General features: G+C 43.0%; 1 protein-coding gene and 1 pseudogene across 3 annotated transcripts in view; one reads left to right on the plus strand and one right to left on the minus strand.

Annotated features, from left to right (window-relative positions):
• The window catches only part of ZNF609 (zinc finger protein 609), a 223,990-nt gene that overhangs the window by 64,654 nt on the left and 133,362 nt on the right, over window positions 1-25,974 (plus strand). The gene's annotated exons all lie outside the window — the stretch shown is intronic.
• LOC100615473 (glyceraldehyde-3-phosphate dehydrogenase-like) lies at window positions 3,301-4,318 on the minus strand (annotated as a pseudogene).

Here is a 25,974-nt window from a genome sequence, read left to right on the forward strand (position 1 = left end):
ATTGGATTTTCTTGACACCCTTGTTGAAAATTAATTGACCATAAATGTATGGGTTTTTATCTAGACTCTCAGTTATGTTCCGTTGATGAACATATCTATCCTTATGGCAGTATTACAATCTTGATTACTCATCTTTGTAGTAAGTGTTGAGAATTGTGAGTCTTTCAACTTTATTCTTCTTTTTGAGATCGTTTTGGCTATTCTGAGTCCTTTGCATTTCCATACAAATTTTAGGATCAGCTTGTCAATTTCTGCAAGAAGCAGGCTAGGATTTTGATGGAGATTGTATTGAATCTGTCAGTCAGTTTGGAGAGTTCTGCAATCTTAACAATAAAAAATCTTCCAATCCATGAACATGAGATGTCTTTCCATTTATTTATAACTTCTTTAATTTCCATCAATGATGTTTTGTGGTTTCAGTGTACAAATCTTGCCCTTTTTCTTTTTTTTTTTTGAGACAGAGTCTCACTCTGTCCACCAGGCAGGGGTACAGTGGCACAGTCTTGGCTTGGATCACTGCAACCTCCACCCACCAGTTTCAAGCGATTCTCCTGTTTCAGCCTCCCGAATAACTGGGACTACAGGTGCACGCCACTAAGCCCAGCTAATTTTTTGTATTTTTAGTAGAGCTCGGGTTTTACCATGTTGGCCAGGCTGGTTTCCAACTCCTGGCCTCGAGTGATCTGCCTGCCTAGGCCTTCCAAAGTGCCGGGATTACAAGCATGAGCTACCACGCTCAGCCCTGTTTTTTCTTTCCTTTTTTTTTTTTTTTTTTAAGCCAGTCAAATTTAGGGGTTGTACACCAAAATCTTGCACTTCTTTTGTTAAATTTATTCCTGAGGATTTTATTCTTTTAGATGTTATTTTAAATGGAATTGTTTTCTTGATTTCATATTTGGATTATTCATTGCTAGAGTACAGAAATACTATTGTTTTATATGTACTGATCTTGTATCTCACCACCTTGTGGAATTCGTTTGTTGGCTCTGATATGATTTTTGTGCATTCCTTAGGATTTTCTATATATGAGATCATGTTATCTGCAAATTGAGATCCTTTTACTTCTTACTTACAATCTCGATGTCTTTTTTCTTTATTTCTTGTCTAATTTTTCTAGCTATAACCTCCAGTACAATGTTGAATAGAAGTGGCAAGAACAGACATCCTTAACTTCTTCACTGATTTTAGGGAGTAACTTTCAGTCTTAATTATTAAATATGATGTTAATTAACTGTGGACTTTTTTATAGATGACTTTTATCAATATGGAATTTTTTTTTTCTTAGAGATGGGGTCTTGCCCTGTCACCAAGGCTGGAGTGCAGTGGCACAATCACAGCTTACTGCAATGACATAATCACAGCCCACTGCATCCTTGACCTCCCAGGCTCAAGCAATCCTCCTGCCTCAGCCTTGCAAGTAGCTGGGACTACAGACACATGCCACCACATGTGGCTATTTTTGTTGTTGTTTTTTGTAGACACAGAGTTTCACTATGTTGCCCAGGCTGCCCAGTCTAGTCTCAAACTCTTGGGCTCAAATGATCTTCCCACCTCGGCAATCCCAAAGTGCTGGGATTACGGGCATAAAGCACCGTACCCAGCCCAATATGAGACTTTGAAGGGAACATTTATACTGTAGTTAGAGATTTTAAATTATGTTGATATTTTTCAGAACAAGATAATTCTTGAGGAACAGGTGAGGAAGGAGGCTGGAGAAACCTCTGGAATGTAAAGCACACAAGATTGAGAGCACCTAGCTTCTAGTGTCCATTCCCCTACTTAAGCTGAATAACATTGGAAATTCTGTTTAATTCTTTGGGCTTCCTTCATTCATGCTTTCTGTTCATCACATATTTATTGATCATCTAGTTTGCCAGGTATTTTGAGGATGCAGGGTTAAAAGACTAACGGCTGAGTCGTTGTCGTCAGATATCAGCTACACTCCATTTCCAACATCTTTTTTTTTTTTTCTTCTGTAAAGATGGAGGTGATGGGCATATTTGATTTGTGGGGACATGTTACGGCCCTGCTTATTTTCAGAGTTCAGTATATTCTCAGTGTTAAGACCAGCCTTACACATAAGATGGCATGAGTGCTACCTATGTGTCAGTCTCTTACACAATTATTATTTCAAAGTACTGTAGTTATAGCAGTGACTCCCAAATATCCATTCCCTGCCCTGACATCTTTACTAAATTTGACCATGATTTCCAGTTGCCTAACAGATTTCCTTGCTTAGTTGTCCCAAATGTACTTCAAATTCACAAAGTTCAAAGAAAAATCATAATTTGTCCCTAAAGTCCACCTCTCTCCATTCCTTTCTCCAGTACTTTCTCAGTGTTAGTACTGGGAATACTTCTGCCCAGTCACCCAAACTAGAAACTTGTGAGTCATCTTTGATACCTTTCCCTCACTGCTCACATCTGGTACATCACAAAGGTTCTTTAAGAGACTATCTCCTGCTTATCTCTTGTAACTTCCCCTCTTTATACTTGTTGCCACTTCCTTTGTTCAGACCCTCATCATTTTTAACCTGGACCAAACTCTACTCTTACCCCCTTTCTTTCCCACTTGTCATTCAGGATCCAACTTAAATATCACTTTCTCTTTACAGCATATACTTGTTAGCCAGTTGCTCAGACTTCCAAATGAAGTTAAACACCTATTAATTTTATAGAAATATTGAATATTATATAGGGGTTAATAGCACAAATCATAGAATTATGCAGGCTTGAGTTTGAATCCTGGCTCCTTTTTTTTTTTTTTGAGTTGGAGTCTCGCTCTGTTGCCCAGGCTGGAGTGCAGTGACGCGATCTCGGCTCACTGCAACCTCCGCCTCCTGGGTTCAAGCGATTCTGCTGCCTCAGCCTCCTGAGTAGGTGGGACTACAGGTGCGTGCCACCACGCCCAGCTAATTTTTGAATTTTTTAGTAGAGATGGGGTTTCACCATATTAGCCAGGCTGGTCTCGAACTCCTGACCTCTTAATCCAGAATCCTGGCTCTTTTTTATTGGTGGGGGTTTTAAAAAATTTTATTATTATTATTATTTTTTTAATTTTTTGTGGGTTTTTTTATTGTTTAATTTCTTGTTTGTTTGTTTGTTTTTTGTTTTTTTGGCTGAGCACAGGGCACTTTATTGATGGTACATGACAAGGTGGGGCACCCTAGGCCCCTCCCTCTCCAAGGGGTCTGCATGGAAACTGTGAGGAGGGGAGATTCAGCTTGGTGGGGGACTGATTATGGCAGGGACTCCCCAGCAGTAAGGGCTTCTCTCTTCCTCTCATGCTGTCGCTGGGCTGGTGGTCCAGGGGTCTTACTCCTTGGAGGCATTGTGGGCCATGAGGTGCACCACCCTGTTGCTGTAGCCAAATTCATTGTCATACCAGAAATTAGCTTGACAGAGTGGTCCTTGAGGACAATGGCTGCCCCAGCATCGAAGGTAGAAGAGTGGGTGTCGCTGTTGAAGTCGAAGGAGACCACCTGGTGCTCATTGTAGCCCAGGATGCTCTTGAGGGGGCCCTCCGATGCCTACTTCACCACCTTCTTGATGTCATCATATTGGCAGGTTTTTCCAGACGACAGGTCAGGTCCGCCACTGACACATTGGCAGTGGGGACATGGAAGGCCATGCCAGTGAGCTTCCCGTTCAGCTCAGGGATGACCTTACCCACAGGCTTGGCAGCGCCAGTAGAGACAGGGATGATGTCCTGGAGAGCCCTGCAGCCGTCACGCGACAGTTTCCCGGAGGGGCCATTTATAGTCTGGGTGGCAGTGATGGTGTGAACTGTGGTCATGAATCCTTCTATAATACCAAAGTTGTCATGGATGACCTTGGCTGGGGCGCTAAGCAGTTGGTGATGCAGGAGGCATTGTTGACGATCTTGAGGCTGTTGTCATACTTCTCATGGTTCACGCCCATCACAAACATGGGGGCGTCAACAGAGGGGACAGAGATGTTGACCCTTTTGGCTCCCCCCTGCAAGTGAGCCCCAGCCTTCTCCATGGTGGTGAAGACACCAGTGAACTCTACGACGTACTCAGCGCCAGCATCACCCCATTTGATTTTGGAGGGATTTTGGTCCTGGAAAATGGGTGATGGGATTTCCATTGATGACAAGCGTCCCGTTCTCAGCCTTGACGGTGCCATGGAATTTGCCATGTGTAGAATCATACAGGAACATGTAGACCATGTAGTTGAGGTCAATGAAGGGGTCATTGATGGCAACAATATCCACTTTACCAGAGTTAAAAGCAGTCATGGTGCACCAGGCACCCAGTACGACCAAATCTGTTGACTCTGACCTTCACCTTACCCATGGTGTCTCAGGGATGCGGCTGCCAATGCGAGAGAATATGTGGCTGTCTGTCGAACAGGAGGAGCAGAGACTTTTTTGAGACGGAGTTTCACTCTTGTTACCCAGGCTGGAGTGCAATGGTGCAACCTCGGCTCACCACAACCTCTGTCTCCTGGGTTTGAGTGATTCTCCTGCCTCAGCCTCCTGCGTAGCTGGGATTACAGGCATGCGTCACCACGCCTGGCTAATTTTGTATTTTTAGTAGAGACGGGGTTTTTCCATGTTGGTCAGGCTGGTCTTGAACTGCTGACCTCAGGTGATCCACCCACCTCGGCCTCCCAAAGTGCTGGGATTACAAGGCGTGAGCCACTGCACCTGGCCTTGGTTTTTTTTTACACTCTGTCACCCTGTCTGGAGTGCAGTGGTGTGATCTCGGCTCACTGCAACCTCTGCCTGCCAGGGTCAAGTGATTCTCCCATCTCAGCCTCCCGACTAGCTGGGACTACAGGCCCATGCCACCACGCCTGGCTAATTTTTGTATTTTTTGGTAGAGATGGGGTTTCATCATGTTGGCCAGGCTGGTCTCAAACTCCTGACCTCAAGTGATCCGCTTGCCTCTCAAAGTGCTGGGATTACAGGCATGAGCCACCATGCTGGGCCTGAATCCTAGCTCCTAATAGCTGTGTGACTTTGAGCATATTACCTAGCCTCTGGGCCTCAGTTTCCTTTTATCTGTAAAGTAACACTGATAACTACTTTATAGAGCAGAAGTGAAGATTAAATGCAATTACAAAGGTTATAATTATACTATCACGGCTACAATATATTGAACATACATTATTTGCTAATCACTGTGCTAAGTATAATACTTGATACTTATTGCCCATGGAAAGTAGTTAGCTCAATGCTTAATATTAGTAGGGATTCAATAAACAAAAGCTAGTATTTTCTGTGTGGTCTTCTTCCATTCTCAGCATCTTAAGGGCAAGAACGATGTCTTATCTTTGTGACTGACAGTATGGTAGATAACAATAAACAGTTGTTGAGTTTGAATTTATTTAATGGGATTTGAGTAACTGCCAAGAGGTCTTCAGTATAATATTCCCTGCTAACTTGACTGCAGTTCCTTTGGAATTGAAGGTTTTGAGTTTTCTATTAAAGTATACATACCCCTAGAGAGAAGTAATACTTTGAGCTATTATCAACAGCCATCTTAAGGAAATTAGTTGTTTATCAGCTGCTTTCAAATCTGAGAAAGACCTTGCAGGATGAGACTTGGGTAGGAAAGAAAGAAGACGGGAAAGAGACCTGAGCTCACAATATCATGTGTAACAAAATCACTTTTTCGTATTTGCCTCAGAATTACTCTTTTTCCTAATTTGTAATGTATATCATTCCACTTAACATACATGTACTGCATTTAATACCTATAGCTCTCCTGTGGGACCATGGAATTAGATCAGCAGAAATGAGTCATTTCCATTACTTGAATTACTTTGGTTATTTAGCACTTTGTGATATTATGGGCATGATGGCAGATTCACTCCCTATGTAGTTAATAGCTTTATATTGAGTACTGAGAGGATATTCTAGACCTGGTCCCTAATTTTGGCCAGCTATTTTGGCCAAATTAATGTCAGTTATCAGCTGCCCTATGAACTGCCCAGAGGATTGCTGAATACAAGATGAGATGATAAACCTAAAAACACTGAAAAGGCTACACAAATGCAAAGTGGATTATTCCAGACATTATTATTATTATTATTATTATTATTTGGGACAGTCTCGCTCTGTCACCCAGGCTGCAGTGCAGTGGCGACAATCATGGCTCACTGCAACTTCCGCCTTCTGGGTTCAAGTGATCCTTCCACCTCAGCCTACCAAGTAGCTGGGACTACAAATGTGAGCCACCATGCCCAGCTAATTTTTTCTATTTTTTGTAGAGACGGGGTCTCCCTATGTTGCCCAGGCGGGTCTTGAACTCCTGAGCTCAAGAACCTCCCACCTCAGCCTCCCAAAGTGCTGGGATTAGAAATTTGAGCCATTGTGCCCAGCCTTATTTCAGACTTTAACACATGACCTTGGAAAACGCAATGTTGTGGGCCTCAGTTTCCTCATCTCTAAAATGAAAGACTTGGGAAAAAAAATTACTTCCAACACCCTTGTCAACTCTAACATTCTGAGAAATTCCATTCTCTCTCTTTCTAACTTATGTCCCTTGCTTCCATATAGTCTGTTCTTAGCACAGCAGCCAAAATGATTCTTTGGAACTTGTCCATTCATTATCACTTCTTTGCTCAGAACCCTCCATTGGCTCTTAATTTCATTCAGAGAAAAAGTCAGTGATCCACATGATCTGTGCTTCTCTCTGCCATACCTCTATGGCCTTATCTCCTATTTCTCCCTACTATCATGCCCCTCCAGCCCTACTGGATTCTGCTGTTCCTTGAAATGCAGCTCCTCTTGCCTTAGGTCTCTTACATCGAAGGTTCTGGCTACTAGAATTCTTTTATCACAGAGAAGTACGTAGCATGGCCAACTCCCTCATCTCTCTCAAGTCTTCACTCAAATGTCAACCTCTTTGAAATTTGCAACCACCTCTGTACCCTCCTTTTATCCTATCCCATTATTTTTTCTCGAAGCACTAATCTTTTTAATTTACTATGTGTATACTTTATTTTGCTTATTGTTTATTATCTATCTGCTAGAATGTAAACTCTACCAAGGCAGAGATTTTGTTTTCTTTTGTTTTGCTTTGTGAATCTTTGTTTCTCAAGCACCTATAATAGTACCTGGCCCAATAAATATTTATTAAACATATGAATGAAATGTGCAGTATGGTAAATACTAATCTCATTTTTAGCTGATGTGAGCCTCAGTTGACTGATTTATGAAATGCTGGTTTTGTTCTCTGTCTTTTTTCTTAGAGGCATTCCTCAGATATCTGGTAGTACTTGGTCGTCTGCTCACGTTTTAAACATCTCTAAGATGGAGCGCTGAAAGTTATATTTGAAGCTGTGAGTGCATTTGCCGGACATCTTTATGGTGAGCTTCACAGCGAGATGACTGTTAAGTTGGGAAACCCCAGATGTCAAGATTGCTAGGTGTTTCCTTATAGGCTTACCAGATTTCTTAGAAAAATAACAAGCCCCTTCCAATCCTCCTGGAGAGTAAAGATTTCTTTGAGCTAGGTGAAAAAGAGGACTGGGGCTTCAGCCTTTTAGCATTCAGTATGTTTAAATCCACATTTAATCTCCTTATTTTAGGTACGGTACTCATGTCCTCCACTATTCCTGGAGCACCCTGGTCCAGAGATCCTCTATTTGAGCTTTCTCTATTTGAGAAACTAGCCTCTCTAGTTTTTTTGGGTCGGGGGTGGTATGTGAGTGAGACAAGGAATTAAATAAATAATTGCTGCTTTGTTTTTTTGAGACAGAGTCTGCTCTGTCACCAAGGCTGGAGTGCAGTGGCGCAATCTTGGCTGACTGCAACCTCTACCTCCCACGTTTAAGCGATCTTCCTGCCTCAGCCTCCTGAGTAGCTGGGGCCACAAGTGTTTGCCACCACGCCTGGCTAATGTTTGTATTTTTAGTAGAGATGGGGTTCCATCATGTTGTCCAGGCTGGTCTCAAACTCATGGGCTCAAGCCATCTGCCCGTCTCAGCCCTCCCAAAGTACTGGGATTACAGGCATGAGCCACTGTGCCCAGCCATAATTGCTTCTTATATAGTTTTCAATCAGTGTTATTCATCCTAAATCATTGGTTTCACATCATCTGGTACTGCCAGTTACTGAGCTTTTAGGGGAAGATTCTGTAGTGTTGATTGGTATAGTTCAAAGTTTTTTCTATTGCATGCTTATTATTCAATATAGCGTTCTTAGGTTTGCTTAGTCAGTTATCATTCCTTCATTTGCTTTCCACGTTCCAAAATATTGTTGTCTCCTCTCTAGTTCATCCCCCTCCTTGTGGGTTTAAGTCTTTTAAAATTCTTTATTGTTTCAGTGTGGTTTTTGTCTACTCTATTTATTGCAACTATTTTCTTGTTTCCCGTTTTTCTTGTTTGCTTTCAATTGACAGTTTTATTGAGATAACTAGAATCACATGTAGTTTCATAAAATAATACAGAGAGATCCCTTGTACATTTTACCCAATTTCCTCCAATAGCAGCATTTTCCAAAACTAGTGTAACAGCCAGGTAATGGGCATTGATACAGTCCATCAATCTTACTCAGATTTGCCTTGTTTTGCTTGTTCATGTCTGCGTATGTGTGGTTATTTCCATACAATTTTATATCACGTGTAGGTTTCTCTTTCCACATCACTGTCAAGATTTTGAACAGTTCCATCAACACAGCAATCACTGTTATTAACCTTTTTTTTTTTTTTGAGATGGAGTTTCACTCTTGTTGCCCAGGCTGGAGTGCAATGGCACAACCTCAGCTCACCGCAACCTCCGCCTCCCAGGTTGAAGCGATTATCCTCCCTCAGCCTCCGGAGTAGCTGGGATTACAGGCATGCACTGCCACACCCGGCTAATTTTATATTTTTAGTAGAGACGGGGTTTCTCCATGTTGGTCAGGCTGGTCTTGAACTCCCGACCTCAGGTGATCCACCCACCTCGGCCTCCCAAAGTGGTGGTATTACAGGTGTGAGCCACCACACCCAGCATTTTTTTTTTTTTTTTAAGATAGAGTCTCGCTCTGTCGCCCAGGCTGGAGTGCAATGGTGTGATCTGGGCCCACTGCTGCAACCTCCGCCTCCCGGGTTCAAGCAATTCTCCTGCCTCAGCTTCCCAAGTAGCTGGGATTGTAGGCACGCGCCACCATGCCTGGCTACTTTTTGTATTTTTAGTAAAGATGGGGTTTCACCGTGTTGGCCAGGCTGGCCTCGAACTCCTGACCTTAGGTGATCCGCCCACCTTGGCCTCCCAAAGTGCTGGGATCATAGGCGTGAGCCACCGCGCCTGGCCGTGTTAACTTTTTTATACCATACCCACTTTCCCTGCACATGTGAACACAGTATATTCCCACCTCCATCCCTAATCTCTTGTAACCACTAACCTGTTCTCCATTTCAAAAATTTTGTTATATAAAAACTGTTATTTAGGCCTGGTGCAGTGGCTCACACCTGTAATCCCAGCACTTTGGGAGGCCAAGGTGGGTGGATCACTTGAGGTCATGAGATTGAGACCAGCCTGCCCAACGTGGTGAAACCCTATCTCCACTAAAAATACAAAAATTAGGCGGGCATGGTGGCATGCGCCTGTAATCCCAGCTACTCAGGAGGCTAAGTCAGGAGAATTGCTTGAACCTGGGAGGCAGAGGTTGCAGTGAGCCAAGATCATGCCATTGTACTCTGCACTTCAGCTCGGGCGACAGAGTGAAACTCCGTCTCCAAAAAAAACAAAAACAAAAACTGTTATTTATATAAATATGTAAAGTGAAACAGGGTCTCTGTCACCCAGGCTTGAGTGCAGTGATGTGATCATAGTTTACAGTAACCTTGAACTCCTAGCCTCAAACTATCCTCCTGCCTCAACCTCCCAAGTAGCTAGGCGCATGCCACCACCCCTGATTAATTTTTTAAATTTTTTGTAGATATGAGGTCTTGCTATGTTGCCGGGGCTGGTCTGGAACTCCTGGCCTCAAATGATTATCCTGCCTCTACCTCTCATAGCACTGGGATTACAGTCATGAGCCTGGACAAAAATGTTATATAAATTGAATTGTACCATATGTAACCTTCTGGGATTGGCTTTTTCAATCAGCATAATTTTCTGGAGATTCATCCAGGTTGTTGTGTGTATCAATAGTTTATTCCTTTTTGTTGCTGAACAGTAGTATTCCATGGTATAGATATACCACAGTTTGTTTTACCATATACGTGTTGGAGGTGAGCTGGGCTGTTTCTAGTTTGGGACTATTATGAAAAAAAATGGCTATGCACATTTATATACAGTTTTTTTGTGTGTGTGTGAACGTAAGTTTTCATTTCTCTGGGACAAATGCCCAAGAGTGCAGTTGCTGGGTCATATGGTAATTGTGTTTAGTTTTTTAAGAAACTGGTTTTCAGAGTGACTATACCATTTTACATTACCACCAGCAAATGTGTGAGAAATCTAGTTTCTTTGCATCCTTGCCAATATTTACTGTTATCTCTATTTTTTATTTTAGCTATCTTGGCAGGTATGTAATGGTACCTCAATGTGGTTTTAATTTGCATTTCTATAATGATAACAGCGTTCAAGTTATTTTCATGTGCTTGTTTATCACCTGTGTATTCTCTTCAGTGAATCATCTGGATGTCTTTTGCCCACTTTCTTTTTTTTCATTTTTATTATTTTCATTAATTTTTTTCTTTGGCCACTGGAATAAAGACTCACCATTTTCTAACTGAGTGATGTTTTTTAAATATATATTTTTTAGAGACAGGGTCTCACTCTGTGGCACAGAGTGCCATTGCAGCTTTGAACTCCTCGGCTCAAGCTGTCCTCCCGCCTCAGCCTCATGAGTAGCTAGTACTACAGGCACATGCCACTACACCTGGCTAATTTTTTATTTGTTTGTGGAGACAGGGTCTTGCTATGTTGCTGAGGCTGGTGTTGAACTCCTGGCCTGCAGTGACCCTCTCATCTCAGCCTCCCAAAGTGTTGGGATTACAGGCATGAGCCCCTGTGCCCAGCCTATGGCATGATTTTAGAAGTGGTTTATGACTGTATAGCCTCTTCCTGTTCTTGCTTGTTTTCTGAGCCTGATTCTCCAGACTTCCTGGGAATTCAGTGAGTCACCCACTACTAACCTTTCATCTTTTGCTTGAATCAACTAGGGTTCGTTTCTGTATGCAACTAGGGACCTTGAGTTATATAGTTTCTCAATTTTGAGAGTAAAAACCACAATACATATTAAAGAAGTGCACCATCTTACCAGGGAGATGGGACTTAATGAAATACTAGAACTGGCCGGGCTCAGTGGCACATGTCTGTAATCCCAGCACTTTGGGAGGCCGAGGCAGGAGGATCACTAGAGCTAAGGAGTTCGAGATCAGCCTGGGCAACCTAGCAAGACCTCGTCTCTACTAAAATTCCACCCCCCCAAAAAAAAAATTAGCTGGCAGGCAAGGTGGCATGCAGGCCTGTCCCATTTACTCAGTCCCAGCTACTCTGGGGGCTGAGGTGCAAGGACTGCTTGAGCCTGGAAGGTTGAGGCTGCAGTGAGCCAGAATTGTGCCACTGCACTCCAGCCTGGGCGACAGAGAGAGACCCTGTCTCAAAAAAGAAAAAAAAAAAGGCCGGGCACGGTGGCTCCCGCCTGTAATCCCAGCACTTTGGGAGGCCATGGTGGGCGGATCACCTGAGGTCAGGAGTTTGAGACCAGCCTGGCCAACATGGCGAAACCCCGTCTCTACTAAAAATACAAAAATTAGCCAGGTGTGGTGGTGGGCAGTTGTAATCCCAGCTACTCGGGAGGCTGAGGCAGGAGAATCACTTGAACCTGGGAGGCAGAGATTACAGTGAGTCGAGATCGTGCCACTGCACTCCAGCCTGGGTAACAGAGTGAGACTCGCCGGGTGCGGTGGTTCACACCTGTAATCCCAGCACTTTGGGAGGCCGAAGCGGGTGGATCACCTGAGGTTGGGAGTTCGAGACCACCCTAACCAACATGGAGAAACCCCATCTCTACTAAAAATACATACAAAATTAGCCGGGTGTGGTGGCACATGCCTGTAATCCCAGCTACTCGGGAGGCTGAGCCAGGAGAATGGCTTGAACCCAGGAGGCGGAGCTTGCGGTGAGCCGGGGATCGTGCCATTGCACTCCAGCCTGGGCAACAAGAGTGAAACTCTGTCTCAAAAAAAAAAAAAAGAAAAAGAAAAAAAAAGAGCAGAGTGAGACTCCATCAAAAAAAAGAAAAAAGAAAAAAAGAAATACTAGAACTGTATTACACAGAAATGTGATAGCTTATCTAACACAGACAAGTGATATAAATAAAGGGGAAATTAATGGCTGGAGCATGTGGAACAGGTTTATAGAAAAACTGGATGCAAAAATTTACATAGAAAGAAGAAGTGTTTATATACTGTGGCCCTTTGGCAGAACACAAACTGTAATATGATTGTTTTGCCCCCTTAGGGGCACTATCTTCTTCATTGAAAATGTATATCCTAGGGCCGGGCGCGGTGGCTCTCGCTTGTAATCCCAGCACTTTGCAAAGGAGGCTGAGGTGGGCGGATCACCTGAGGCCAGGAGTTGGAGACCAGCCCCGTCTCTACTAAAAATACAAAAAAAAATTAGCCAGGCGTGGTGGCGCATGCCTGTAATCCCAGCTACTCAGGAGGCTGAGGTGGGAGAATTGCTTGAACCTGGGAGGCGGAGGTTGCGGTGAGCCGAGATCGCGCCATTGCACTCCAGCCTGGGCAACAAGAGCAAAACTCCATCTCAAAAAAAAAAAAAAAAAAAGAAAGAAAGAAAATGTATATCCTAGGATGTTCTAGTTAGGTTAATCTCTTTCCTTTGTTGCATTAGGAGGTGAAAAAATTTTTTAGATGGGTTAGATTTCCCTCAAAAATATTTCTAGTGATAAGATGTTCAAATAGTATATTGAGGTCTAATGCTAGATCAAAAAGTCAGTTACTAAGACACTTGATGTCACAAACTGTTAACCATCCTGGCATTTTAAGCTTTTGAGAAATGTAAAATAATTCTTCTTCACTAAAATGTTTGAGGCTTTTGCTTTAGTTTATAGACTGGTTTATTATACAGTTTATTTGTAAATTTGGCTCATCATAGAATGTATTAGTAAATTTGTCCATAGGCAGAAGCCAGAGAGTTTAGTTTTTAAAAGTTTTATCTGTAAAGTGTGGATTTTTGTTTGGTTTTATTTATTATTTATTTTTATTTTTTTGAGAGAGAGTTTCGCTCTTGTTGCACAGGCTGGGGTGCAATGGGGCGATCTTGGCTCACCGCAACCTCCGCCTCCTGGGTTCAAGCGATTCTCTTGCCTCAGCCTCCTGAGTAGCTGGGATTACAGGCATGCACAATCACGCCTGGCTAATTTTGTATTTTTAGTAGAGACGGGGTTTCTCCATGTTAGTCAGGCTGGTCTTAAACTCCCGACCTCAAGTGATCCACTGCCTCGACCTCCCAAAGTGCTGGGATTACAGACGTGAGCCACTGTGCTGGACTGGTTTTATTTTTTATAGAGATAAAACAAAACCCAGGCTAGAGTGCAGTGGTGTGATCATAGTTCACTGCAGCCTGGAATTCCTGGGCTCACGCAATCGTCCCGCTTCAGCCTCCTGAGTAGCTGGGGCTACATGCATGCACCACCATGCCTGACTGGTTTTTGTACATTTTTCTTTTGAGATGGAGTCTTGTTCTGTCACCCAGGCTGGAGTGCAGTGGCGCGATCTTGGCTCACTGCAACCTCAGCCTCCCAGGTTCAAGTGATTCTCCTGCCTCAACCTCCCAAGTAGCTGAGACTGCAGGCGCCCGCCACCATGCCTTATTTATTTATTTATTTATTTATTTATTTATTTTTTATTTTGTTTTGAGATGGAGTCTCACTCTGTTGCCCAGGCTGGAGTGCAGTGGCGCGATCTCGGCTCACTGCAAGCTCCACCTCCCAGGTTCACCCCATTCTCCTGCCTCAGCCTCCCAAGTAGCTGGGACCACAGGCACCCGCCACCACGCCCGGCAAATTTTTTGTATTTTTAGTAGAGACGGGGTTTCACCATGTTAGCCAGGATGGTCTCGATCTCCTGACTGCGTGATCCACCTGCCTTGGTCTCCCCAAGTGCTGGGATTACAGGCGTGAGCCACTGCGCCTGGCCAATTTTTTTATTTTTGAGACAGAGTCTCACTCTGTTACCCAGGCTGGAGTGCAGTGGCACAATCTCAGCTCACTGCAACCTCCGACTCCCTGGTTCAAGCGATTCTCCTGCCTCAGCCTTCGGAGTAGCTGGGATTACAGGCGCCTGCCACCATTCCCAGCTAATTTTTGTATTTTTAGTAGAGACAGTGTTTCACTATGTTGTCCAGGCTGGTCTCGAACTCCTGACCATGTGCCTCAGTCTCCCAAAGTGCTGGGATTACAGGCCTGAGCCACTACGCCCAGCCTGCCTGCCTAATTTTTATATTTTTAGTAGTGACAGGGTTTTGCCATGTTGGACAGGCTGGTCTCAAACTCCTGACCCCAGATGATCAGCCCGCCCTGGCCTCCCAAAGTGCTGGGATTACGGGCCTGAGCCACTGCGCCCAGCCTTTTTTCCTTATTTTTGTAGAGATAGGGTCCCACCATCTTGCCCAGGCTGGTCTCGCACTCTTGGGCTCACGTGATCCTCTTGCCACACACCTCCCAAAGTGGTGGGATTACAGGTGTGAACCAGCTTACCTGGCCAAGAGTTTTATTACTAGCTGGATTATGATGTTAGCCCGTTGTGTATCTTCTATATCTTATGTTAGGATTCTTTTCTCCCATCTTCCCGCATCTTCATCTTTTCTTCCCCACAGCATATTCTTGGAGAGAAAGGAGTAGGCAGGAGTTTGCTATTTGAAGGCAAATAGGGAGAGAGATGTGGGGAGGCTGGTCAAAAGAGGAAACTCAAGTTTAAAGCAATGAAACACCAACACTAACTACTTTTCTTTTTCGAAGTTGCTGATGGCTTTGTGTTTAGTAATCCAGATTAGGTCATGAATCTTTTGATACAGATAGGTTTTTTGTGTGTTTTGTTTTTTATTTTTGTTTTTGTTTGATACGGAGTCTCACTCTGTCACCTCGGCTGGATTGCAGTGGTGCAATCTTGACTCATTGCAACCTCCGCCTCCTGGGTTCAAGTGATTCTCCTGCTTTAGCCTCCCAAGTAGCTGGGACTACAGGTGCGTGCCACTGTGCCCAGCTAATTTTTGTATTTTTTAGTAGAGATGGGGTTTCACCATGTTGGCCAGCGTGGTCTTGAACCCTTTACCTCGTGATCCGCACGCCTCGGCCTGCCAAAGTGCTGGGATTACAGGTGTGAGATACCGTGTCCGGCCACAGATAGGTTTTTAAAATGTAGATTAAAAAAACTTTTGTGTCTGGCTGGGCGCGGTGGCTCACGTCTGTAATCCCAGCACTTTGGAAGGCTGAGGTGGGCGGATCACGAGGTCAAGAGATCGAGACCATTCTGGCCAACATGGTGAAACCCTGTCTCTACTAAAAATACAAAAAATTAGCCGGGCGCGGTGGCGGGCGCCTGTAGTCCCAGCTACTCGGGAGGCTGAGGCAGGAGAATGGCGTGAACCCGGGAGGCGGAGCTTGCAGTGAACCGAGATCGCGCCACTGCACTCCAGCCTGGGCGACAGAGCGAGACTCCGTCTCAAAAAAAAAAAAAAAAAAAAAAAAATTGCATTTTTCTGAAAAGAGAATAATTGGCAGAGTGGTACACTTGCTAGTGAATTACAGTGGGACTATAACTGATTCTAGAGAAAAGAGATTGTTATTCAAGTAGAATTCCGCCGGGTGCCGTGGCTCATGCCTGTAATCCCAACACTTTGGGAGGCCAGGGCGGGCAGATCACGAGGTCAGGAGATCGAGACCATCCTGGCTAACACAGTGAAACCCCGTCTCTACTAAAAATACAAAAAATTAGCCGGGCCTCGTGGCGGGCGCCTGTAGTCCCAGCTACTCAGGAGGCTGAGGCAGGAGAATGGCATGAACCCGGGAGGCAGAGCTTGCAGTGAGCCGAGATCGTGCCACTGCACACCAGCCTGGGCGACAGAGCGAGACTCCAACTCAAAAACAAACAAACAAACAAACAAAAAAGTAGAATTTCTTCTTTTGCCCTTCCCTTTTGGCTTCTACTATTTACTTAACTGAAACTTAACGAGTCCATTTTTTCCTTTCTCTTCCTTCCCTTTCTCTTCAGTGGATCTGTTTCTTCCCTTTAAAAATTAGGTTGAGTTGGGCATGGTAGTATAGACCTGTAATTCCAGCTATTCAGGGAGGCTGAAGCAGGAGGATCACTTGATGCCAGGAGTTTGAGACCAGTCTGGGCAACATAGGGAGACCCCCATCTCACACACACACACACACACACACACACACACACACACACACACACACAGAGTACGTATTTCTGAGAAAGTTGAACCTAAAACCTACTCCCCAGTAGATATTTTTTATGCTGTGTGAGAGTAAGGAAGCTTAGAAAATGGCCTAAAACCACTTTTTCTCAAACTTTGAACTTTGCATACAATATTTATGGGCCTCTTGGGCAAAACTATAGACGTAATTTTGCCTGAATCTATTTGGATTATTTTTCAAGTAGTTAATGTGAGGGAGAAAGGCAGAAATGGTCATCTCTTCCAAGGCCAATTTTTTCTAGAACTTCCTTCCTGACTTAAGATTTCTCTGTGTTATTTTCTCTCATCAACAAATGGAACTTCAGCTCTGTAACACTGAAATAGGATTTAAATATTGTCACCTTTCAAATTTCTGTGCACTACACTATATTTTTATATTTTACATTCATTATATTTTAATCAGTGCATCCAAAGTTTTCATTGTTCAATCTAAACTTGATTGTCTAGTGATATTCCGTATCTTGCTGATGCTTAATGCACCAACCACTCAAATGCTGAGGCTGAAACAGAGAATCATCTTAGACTCTCCTTTTCACTTATTCAGAAGTCACATGTCCTGTGGATGATTCTTCTTTTTAACAGTATCTACCCTCCTTCTCTCCATCCCCACTTTCTCTGCCTTAGTTGGACCTTAACACTTTTTACCTGCATCATTCCAGGTTGGTCCCCTGGCTTCTGGTCTAGCATCTCTCCAGTCCATTCTCTACATTGCTGCCAGGTGATCTTTCTAAACATTCTGGATTAAATTCATATAACATTGTAGATTAAATTCCAGTTCCAGTGAGAACACATGGACACAGGGAGGGGAACATCACACACTGGGGCCTGTCGGCGGGTGGGGGGCAAGGGGAGGGAGAGCATTAGGACAAATACCTAATCCATCTGAGGCTTAAAACCTAGATGACGGGTTGATAGGTGCAGCAAACCACCGTGGGACATGTATACCTATGTAACAAACCTGCACGTTCTGCACATGTATCCCAGAACTTAAAGTAAAATTTAAAAAATTTAAAAATAAATTTAAAAATTCCAGTCTCTTAATTTTAAGACACACAGCTCTTCAGAATTCCATCCCAGTCTGTTTTTTGTTGTTGTTGTTGTTGTTGTTTTTTCTAATTTCATCTACCATTCCTTCTTTATTTCAGCCATACCAAAGTATGGCAGTTCCCTAGACATGCCATGGGGGTTCATACTTTCTGTTGTTTCATATAATTGTACCTTTGTGTATATATACTTTTTTCTCTGCTTAGAACACCTTTCCCTGCCTTTTTGTTTGTTTTTTGCTTTTTTTTTTTTTTTTAAACGGAGCCTCCCTCTGTTGCCCAGGCTGAAGTGCAGTGGCGTGATCTCGGCTCACTGCAACCTCCACCTCTGGGTTCAAACGTTTCTCCTGCTTCAGCCTCCTGAGTAGCTGGGATTACAGGTGCCTGCCACCATGCCCGGCTAGTTTTTGTATTGTTAGTAGAGACGGGGTTTCACTGTGTTGGCCAGGCTGGTCTTGAACTCCTGACCTCAGGATCAGGATCCTGAGTGATCCACCCACCTCAGCCTCCCAAAGTGCTAGGATTACAGGCGTAAGCCACCACGCTCAGCCTCTCTGCCTTTTTAAATCAAAAACTAGCTCTATTTTAAGAAGCAATCAAAGTTTTACTCTGAGTTTTTGTTTCCCAGAACCTCATATATGTTTGTGTCATAGTATTTATCACACCATACAATATGATCGAATTCTTTTCCACCTAGATTGGAAGATCTTTTTGAAGGCAAGTCTTGTGTTGTCTTTGCCTTAGGCTACACGTTACTTAGCGCAACCCCTGGTAGTAGCTGTTCCATAAGTGCTCCTTGACTGACTCTCATTTATGTTAAAAAGAAAAAAAATCCATACAGCAGAAAATTTTTCAACTTTGAGGCCAGGCATGATAGCTTACAGCTATAATCCCAGCACTTTGGAGGCCAAGGACGGCGGATCACCTGAGGTCAGGAGTTTGAGACCAGCCTGGCCTACATGGTGAAACCCCATCTCTATTAAAAAATACAAAAATTAGCCGGGCGTGGTGGCATGCATCTGTAATCCCTGCTACTCAGGAGGCTGAGGCAGGAGAAACGCTTGAACTTGGGAGGCGGAGGTTGCAGTGAGCTGAGATCATGCCACTGCCCTCAGCCTGGGTGACAGAGTGAGACTCTGTCCTAAGAAAAGTTCTCAACTTGAGCACTGGACGCATTTAAGTAATAATCATTAAAACCAAAGCCCAGCAAAATAAAATAATTTGAAAGGACTTCAGGGCTGTAATATAATTTGATGTGCTTTATAGGTTTGAAAGTTTTTGCTAAGCAGATTTATGCAGAATGTGATTAAAATAATTTTTTGGCTCACAGTGTCAACCAGACAAATGATGTTGAGGTTAGTTGCTAGGCTGGTTCTCCTTCCTTTATGTTGAAACAACAGGCAGCATTCATTTTAGCTGATGATGAAGACCTGGTTTCTCCTACAGCCTTATCTGAAATGCCTTTCCAAAGCCAGCAGTGACTGTCAGACTGTCCAGAGTTCTTTCAACAGGAAAACCAGGACTAATCCCTTCTCTTAACTCCTCTAAGCTGTCAGCAAGCGAACCCCTTTTTACCAATCTAGCATGAAAGCCATGAGCCAGGAATACAGGGCAGGTACATTGATTGTTAAAGGGCATTTGGTTTTCAGTCTCTGGATTCCAAGTCAGTGCTTTCTCCTCTGCTGTCAGACCATCAAGTTGTAGGTAGGTGTTGTGCTGCATGTTTCAAGATGGCCCATAGATGCTGGACAATTCCAGAAAGCAATGGTTTCCCTATTATGAGAAAACTGTGTACCTGTCATTTCTGCCATTCTGTTAAGCAGGTAAAAGAGATTAAGACTTGCTATTTAGCAAGATTAAATGAGACTAGTACCCCACTTCTTTCTTGAAGCCGTTGTGTCTCTCCTGTCTGTACATTTAGACCTTTCTTTTGCAACCAGATCTACTTGTTAAAAGGTGGGGAATGGGGTTGGCGTGATGAGAAGAGTATGTGGTATACAGGATTTTTTTTTTTCCTTTGAGACAGGGTCTAGCTCTGTAACCCAAGCTTGGAGTGCAGTGGCGTGATCTTGGCTCATTGCAACCTTCGTCTCCTGGGCTCAAGCCAATCTCCCACCTCACCCTCCCGAGTAGCTGGAACTATAGGCTCACGCTACCATGCCCGGCTAATGTTTGTGCTTTTTGTAGAGATGGGGTTTCACCGTGTTGCCCAGGCTGGACTTGAACTCCTGAGCTCAAGGAATTCACCTGCCTCAACCACTCAAAGTGCTGGGATTACGGGCATTAGCCAACACACTTCGCCAGGATTTTTAATAATCCATTCATCAAAGCATATATCTGTATAATAAAAATCACTGATTATGAGTGTACAGATTGATGACTTTTGTGAAATGGATGCATCTGTTTAACCACCCCCAAAACCAAGATGTAGAACGTTTTAATTTCCCCAAGTTCCTTTGTGTCCCTTTACAGTTTTCTCTCCCTGCCCCCATTGCAATCAACCACTAATCTTACTTCCAGCATTAGTTTTGCCTGTTCTAGAATATGTATAAGAGAAATCATACAGTGAGTACTTTTTTGTGTCCAGCTTCTTTCACTAAATATAATCTCCTTGGAAGTTGTCTATGTTGTTGCATTTATCAGCAGTTTTTTTCTTTTTATTGCTGAGTACTATTTCATTGTATAGATAAACCACATTTGCTTACCTGCTTACCAGTTGGATCATTTCCAACTTCTGGCTATTATAAATAAAGGTGTGAACATTCATGTACACAAAGTTTTTTGTGGATAGAGGGTTTTATTTTTCTTAGATAAATACATAAACATGAAATTACTGGTTCACATGGTAAGTATATATTTAACTTTATGAGAAAGTGGCAAAATGTTTTCCTAAGTGGTTACACCATTTTATACTCTTACCAGCTATGTATGAGAGTTCTAGTTGCTGCAAATCCTTGTCAATACTTGATACTGTCTGTTGTTTTCTTTTCAAGTGGCTATACATCTTAGTCACTGTGAAGGAGTACATCTCTCATTGTGATTTTAATTTTTCTTTTTTGCTTTGAGACAGGGCCTCACTGTGTTGCCCACATAGGAGTGCAGTGGCATGATCACTGCTCACTGCAGCCTTGACCTCCCAGGCTCAAGTGAGCCTCCCACTTCAGCCTCCCAAGTAGCTGGGACTACAGGCATGCACCACCATGCCTGGCTAAGATTTTAATGTTCCATGTTTCTTTCTTTTTTTTTTTTTGGAGATGGTGCCTTGTTCTGTCACCAGTGGTGACCAGTGGCGACCAGTGGTGAGCCCTGATTGCACAGGTTGGAGTGCGGTGGTGCGATCAGGGCTCACCACAGCCCCAACCTCCCAGGCTCAAGCAATCTTCCTACTTTAGCCTCCTGAGTAGCTGGGACAACAGGTGCATGCCACTATGCCCAGCTAATTTTTTAATTTTTTTGTAGTGAGGGGGTCTTCCTACATTGCCTAAGCTGTTCTTGAGCTCCTAGACTCAAGCAATCCACCTGCCTATGTCTCTCAAAGTGCTGGGATTACAGGCATGAGCCACCACAACCCAGCCAGTTTTTCATGTTTCTTTCTTTCTTTTTTTTTTTTTTTTGAGACAGAGTCTCGCCCTGTCGCCCAGGCTGGAGTGCAGTGGCGTGATCCCGGCTCACTGCAAGCTCTGCCTCCCAGGTTCACATCATTCTCCTGCCTCAGCTTCCCGAGTAGCTGGGACCACAGGCGCACGCCACCACACCTGGCTAAATTTTTGTATTTTTAGTAGAGATGGGGTTTCACTGTGCTGGCCAGGATGGTCTGGATCTCCTGACCTCGTGATCCACCCACCTCGGCCTCCCAAAGTGCTAGGATTACAGGCATGAGCCACCGCACCTGGCCCAGTTTTTCATGTTTCTTGATGCAAATGGTAATTTTTAAAATTTCATTTTTCATTTGTTTGCTGCTAGTGTATAGAAATGCAGTTGATTTCTGTGTATGACCTTATATCAATGTCAATTAGCCCTTATTTCTAGCAGTTGTTTTATTTTAGATTTCCTAGGCTTTTTGGAGATAGTCATGGTGTTAATATTGGACTTACTCAAATTTAGACAGTGAGAATAAGATCCACATGATCTAGATGTTTGGATTTTTTGGTTTTCTGGGTATTTGAGAGGCTTATCTTCGTAGGTCTCTGCATGCATGTTAGGATGACATAATTGAAGTAAACCATGAATATAAAGTGGATGAATACAGTTGCAATAATAATTCTATGTAGAATTGACATGGCAGATGGGAAACAAGGCTGCTTTGCCCTCTGGGCTTTTGAAAAATTGGAAAGTAGGCCCTGTGCTCTAAAGAATGATAAAATCTGGCTCTGGCTCATAAGAAGTACTTCCTAAAACCAGGTTACTCAGGAGGATGATGGAATTACCTCTAGCCATTTGTAAAGCCACTTACCACTTTTTTTTTTTTTTGGACAGGTATTTTGTTAGTGAGTCCCCACCAGTGTACCAGGCACTGTTTTAGTGCTTGGGATACATCAGTGAACAAAACAGTAAAACAAATAAACAAACAAAAAAACTCCCTGTTTAAATTACATTCTAGTGGGGGGAATACATAATAAATATTAAGCATGAAAATACTGATTTTTTATTAGTGGTGAGAAGGGCTCTGGAGAAAAATGAGGCAAAGCAGGAGGACGGGGGTGTAGAGAAATATATTGATTTTAATACCCTTGTAGATTACTTTTTGATTAACACTGAAAAGTCATCATAAACCAAATAGCAGGAAAAAGCACTAATTCATAATTAATTATTCAATGATGACCCTTTGATGAGGATTATCTCAAGTTTACATATGTATTCCCCAGTGATTCTTTTCTCCAACCGAATTGTCTAATTTGCAAGGAATTTTTTAGAAGAAATGGTTCCAAGCAAGCTACGCTGCGATCCCTCAACCACAAAAGATCTAATTTTCATAGAAAAATATTTGAATTTTTTCAACAGTTACAAACATAAAGTAGGAAACAAAGATCCTAGCCTTACCAAGTTGCATAATTTCTCATTTTACCATCTCACTTAGGAATGGTCAATATTATGTTTGAGAACAGTAAAGCAAAGGAAATAAAAAAGGTGCCACTTTTGAATACTTTTACTCGTGTACACTCTAACAAAATGTGAGATGCCAAAGAAACAACACTACACCAGATGGCTATTAAATCAAATGCTTTTCTTTACAAGTCGATGAATCAGTAGACTCTAGTGAATGTGCTCAGTTAATAGAACTGCTTAGGCTGGGCTAGGTGGCTCATGTCTGTAATCCTAACACTTTGGGAGCCTCTGGTAGGCAGATTGCTGGAGCCTAGAAGTTCAAGACCAGCCTGGACAACATGGCAAAACCCATCTCTACAAAAGACAAACAAAAACAAAAATTACTTGGGCATAGTAGTATGTGCCTATATTCCCAGCTACTTGGGAGGCTAAAGTAGGACTTGAGCTCAGGAGGTTGAGGCTGCAGTGAGCTGTGATCTTGTCACTGCACTTTAGCCTGGGCAACAGAACAAGATCCTGTCTTTAAAAAAAAAGAAAGAAAGAATAATAAACTGCTTACAGCCCTTGAAGAGAAATTCTTAGAGAGTTATTTGTTCTGCATATATGTCAAAACAACCTACTTGAGATGAAATATTCAAAATTATAAATGAAATCTTTTAAAAAAGATGATACAGAAATCTTTCTTCTGTTCATGTAGTGGTAATGCTGGTGCAAAGATGGGTATATGGATATAAAGGCTTCATGTCAAGAGTTCACCTGAAAACCCTGAAATTTAGGCACATGAATTTTTTTTATTCCGTTTTGCATAGGAGAAATTCAGTTTTGCCTGTAGGTCTAAATTCCACATTAAATTTTATTTTCAAAATGGTGAATCTAATATTAATAAGTACTTAAAAATAAAATAGTACCCACTGTGTTTCAAGACTGTTTTTGTTTGTTTGTTTTGGTTTTGGTTTGGTTTGGTTTTTTTGAGACGGAGTTTAGCTCTTGTAGCCCAAGCTGGAGTGCAATGGCGCAATCTTGGCTTACCACAACCTCCGCCTCCCGGGTTCAAGCAATTCTCCTGCCTCAGCCTCCAGAGTAGCTGGGATTACAGGTGCACACCACCTCGCCCGGCTAATCTTTTTTTGTATTTTTAGTAGAATCAGGGTTTCACCATGTTTCATCAGCTAGGCTGATCCACCCACCAAGGCCTCCCAAAGTGCTGGGATTACAGGCATGAGCCACCGTGCCAAGACTGTTGTAAGAAGTGTATGTATATTTACTAATTTAATCCTCACAGTTAATGATGTAGGTACTATTAATATCATCCCCATCTACAGCTGAGGAAACTGAGACATAGAGCAATTAGGTTATTTTCCCAAGGTTACATTGGCAGAGCCAAAATTCAAAGCCAGGTAATCTGGCTTCAGAGTCTGTACTCGTGTGTGTGTGTGAGTGAGAGAGAGAGGGAGACAGGGAGAAAGAAAGAAAACACAAATAACATAAAATTTACCATCTTAACCATTGATTTTTGGTCCATGTTTTTTATTTTTCATTTTTTGGCTTAATTTAATTTATTTTTGAGATGGGATCTCACTCTGTCATCCAGGTTGGAGAGCAGTGGTGCAATCACAGCTCATTGCAGCTTCAGTCTCCTGTACCCAAGTGATCCTCCTACATTAGTCGCCCAAGTAGTTGAAACTACAGGTATCTGTCACCATGCCAACTAATTTTTTTCTTTTCTTCATTTTTTTTTAAGAGACAAGGGCCTTGCTATATTGCCCAGGCTGGAGTGCCATCACAGCTCACTGCAGCCTCTACTTCCCTCAATGGATCCTCTCACCTCAGCCTCCCAAGTAGCTAGGGCTACAGGCATGCACCACCACACCCAGCTAATTTTTTTCTGTTTTTTTGTAGAAATGGGGTCTCACAGTGTTGTCTAGGTTGGTCTTGAAATCCTTGGCTCAAGTGATCCACCCACCTCAGCCTCCCAAAGTGCTGGGATTACAGGCATGAGCTACTGTGCCCAGCTGTGTATCTTCTTTGTAGAAATATCTATTCAAGTGTTTTGCCCAGGTTTGAATTGGGGTTTGTTGTTGTTGTTGTTGTTGTTGTTGTTGTTGTTGTTAAATTGTGGGAGTTCTTTATATATTTTGGATATTAATCTCTTATTAGATGTATGATTTGCAGGCCAGGTATGGTGGCTCATGCCTCTAATCCCAGCACTCTGGGAAGCCAAGGCAGGAAGATTGCTTGATGCCAGGAGTTTAAAACCAGCCTGGGCAACATAGCAAGACCCTGTTTTTAAAAATAAATAATTAAAAAAAAAAAAAAGAGGAATAGATGACCAGCCACAGTGACTCAGGCCTGTAATCCCAGCACTTTGGGAGGCCAAGGTGGGCAGATCACCTGAGGTCACCAGCCTGACCAACATGACGAAACCCTGTCTCTACTAAAAATACAAAAATTAGCTGGGTGTGGTGGCACATGCCTGTAATCCCAGCTACTTGAGAGGCCGAGACAGGAGAATCGCTTGAACCCAGGCAGTGGAAATTGCAGTGAGCTGATGATCGTGCCACTGCACTCCAGCCTGGGTGACACAGTGAGACTCTGTCTTGGGAAAAAAAAAAAAAAGAAACATAATTTGCAAATATTTTCTCCCATTCTGTAGGTTGTCTTTTTATTCTTCTCATGCATAAGTTTTCAGTTTTGATGAAGTCCGGTTTATCTATTTTAACATTTGTTACCTGTACTTTTTGGTGTCTTAGTCAAGAAATCACTGTCAATCCAATGTCAGGAAGCTTTTCCTGTATGTTTTTCTCTAAGAGTTTTATAATTTTAGCTTCTACATTTAGGATGGTCCCTTTTTTTTGTTTGTTTTGAGATGAAGTCTCACTATGTTGCCCAGGCTGGACTCACAACTCCTAGGCTCAAGCAGTACTCCCACCTCAGACTCCTGAATATCTGGGACTATAGGCATGTACTCTGCCCAGCTGGTTCATTTTGAATTAATTTTTGTTATGGTATAAGGTAAGGGTCCAGCTTTTATCTTATGACTCCTTTTCATTTCTGACCCATTGTTTTTACCTCCAAGGGTACTTATACCTTAATTCAAAGAGTTAGCATAAAGGATTTAGAAAAGTAGATGTCTTGCTTGGCGCGGTGGCTCACGCCTGTAATCCCAGCACTTTGGGAGGCCGAGGCAGGCGGATAACCTGAGGTCAGGAGTTCGAGACCAGCCTCAACATGGAGACACCCCGTCTCTACTAAAAATACAAAATTAGCTGGGCGTGGTAGTGCATGCCTGTAATCCCAGCTACTCGGGAGGCTGAGGCAGGAGAATTGCTTGAACCTGGGAAGCGGAGGTTATGGTGAGCCGAGATCGCGCCATTGCACTCCAGCCTGGGCAACAAGAGTGAAACTCTGTCTCAAAAAAAAAAAAAAAGAGAGAAAAGTAGATGTCTCAGGGAAGGGATGACCATGGAGAG

The sequence above is a fragment of the Pan troglodytes genome, chromosome 16, assembly GCF_028858775.2.
Source record: "Pan troglodytes isolate AG18354 chromosome 16, NHGRI_mPanTro3-v2.0_pri, whole genome shotgun sequence".
Lineage (NCBI taxonomy): Eukaryota > Metazoa > Chordata > Mammalia > Primates > Hominidae > Pan > Pan troglodytes.